General features: G+C 39.9%; 1 pseudogene; it reads left to right on the forward strand.

The window, feature by feature from the left end:
• The first annotated feature begins 402 nt into the window (after nt 1–402).
• Nucleotides 403–1,359, forward strand: LOC104876595 (annotated as a pseudogene).
• Nucleotides 1,360–2,014: the final 655 nt, after the last annotated feature.

Raw genomic sequence — 2,014 nt, forward strand, 5'->3', positions numbered from 1 at the left:
GGAATTGAGGGATATGCATGTAACTTTTTTGTAGCCCAAGGAGAGACAGTCTTCTTCCTAGTGTTTTTTCCTATTCTTATTTGCTCCTAGTCTATATTTTGGTATGCTATGGAAATAGAAAGCTTTTGACATCTAATAAAGCACTTAGAAAAATAGGTCTTACACTGCCAATCTTTCTGCATTATTGGTACCTTCAGAAAGTTTCTGTTATAAAAATTTAGCTCAAAATCATAAATTTCACTCTGAGTATCAAGAGAATGTTATGGCTGATTTTCATAATATGGCTGTGACTGAAGAAATGCCAACTGTGTTCAAACTGTATAACTAGAAGAAATTTCATATGTTTCATCCAAGTCATACAATTTATAACAATTTGATTAAGAAAAAATATTATTCTCCTGGATGTCCTGGATCACAGACACCTTTGGCAGCACCACAGGGCAGTATAATATAAACACACATCTGCATTACTGGAAAGCCAGTGAGTCAAAGGAGCATCCATGGTCAGATCTCTGCTACCAGCTGTGATGTTTTCAATGGCATTAAGAACTTTATCAATGAGGCTTCCTAGATGAGCATTTCAGGAATGACACCAGGTTTTAGAGATAAAACATTTGTTGTTCAGGACTTTGGTAACATGGGCCTGCACCCTATGAGATATGTACATTATTTTGGTGCTAAACATGTTAGTGTTGAGGAATCTGATGGGAATATATATAATCCATATAGTATCGACCCAGAAGAACTGGAAGATTTTGAGTTACCATACTGACCAATCCTGGGCTTCCCTAAGAGAAAGCTCTATGAAGAAAGCATCTTGGAAGCTGACTGCCTCTGATCCTTGCTGCCAGAGAGAAGCAACTGACAAAATCTCCAATGAACCCAAAGCCAAGAGCACCACCAAAGGTATCAATGGACCCACCACTCCAGAAGTCGATACAATTTTCCTAGGGAGGAACATCATGGTTATTCTAGATTTCTTCTTGAGTGCTGGAGGAGTGATGGAATGTTACTTTGGGTGGCTGAAGAAGCTAAATCATGTCAGCTATGGCTGACTGGCTTTCAAATATGAAAGAGATTCTAACTACCAATTGCTCCTATCTGTTCAAGAGAGCTTAGAAAGAAAATTTGGGAAGTATGGCAAATAATTCCCATCATCAAAACAGCAGAATTTCCAGGACAGATTATCAGGGGCATCGCAGAGAGACATTGTGCTTGGACTAAATGATGAAGAGTTCTGCCAGGTAAATGTTGTACACAGCCATGAAGTATAACCTGGGCTTGGACCTGAGGATGGCTGCCCATGTCACTGCCCTGTAGAAAGTCTTCAAAGCATACAACAAATCTGATCTGGGATGACTTTCACATGGATGATGGCAGTTGGCTGCCTCACTACTCTCTCTCCTATAACTTCTGCAGCCCTATCACAGTTTACACATAACCATAGCAAACATTCTTATGACTCATTAGATAATGGACAGCATTCTCAACCTGAATTAGCCCCTTAAGAAGAAGGAAGATAAGGTTAGGGGATCATGCACAAGCTGTGCCAGGGAGTCACACAGGTATTTTGCCTTGTACTACAAAGCTCCTCCATCCTGGCGTGCCACCTTGCACTGGGCCTACCGGCCCAGCCAGTGCTTACCAGAAAGGCAGCTGGCTCAGTCAGTCATCTGGTTCTGCTCTGGGCAAGTGTGGATGAGTATAACTTTGGTAGGTGTAAGATGGAAGTATGTGGTGTTTTCAGAAGGTGGCAGATCCTAAACTAAGTTACTGGCAGTTTACATCAGCAAAATAACTCAGTTTTACAAGATGGAAAGAAAAACAAAAGTTGTTCTTATTGAACATTTTATTCTTTTAGAATAAAATAAGTACACTGCTGCCTGTCTCACAAGAGCAAGGACCTGAGATCAATCCCTGGTACCCCCTCCAAAAAAAAATCTATAAAATAGAATGAATAAAATAAGTAAATGTTGCTGTAATAAAATTGTCTTTAATCACTTAACAAGCCTAA

Source organism: Fukomys damarensis, unplaced genomic scaffold (genome assembly GCF_012274545.1).
Source record: "Fukomys damarensis isolate Sample0158 unplaced genomic scaffold, DMR_v1.0_HiC HiC_scaffold_24, whole genome shotgun sequence".
NCBI classification, from domain to species: Eukaryota; Metazoa; Chordata; class Mammalia; order Rodentia; family Bathyergidae; genus Fukomys; species Fukomys damarensis.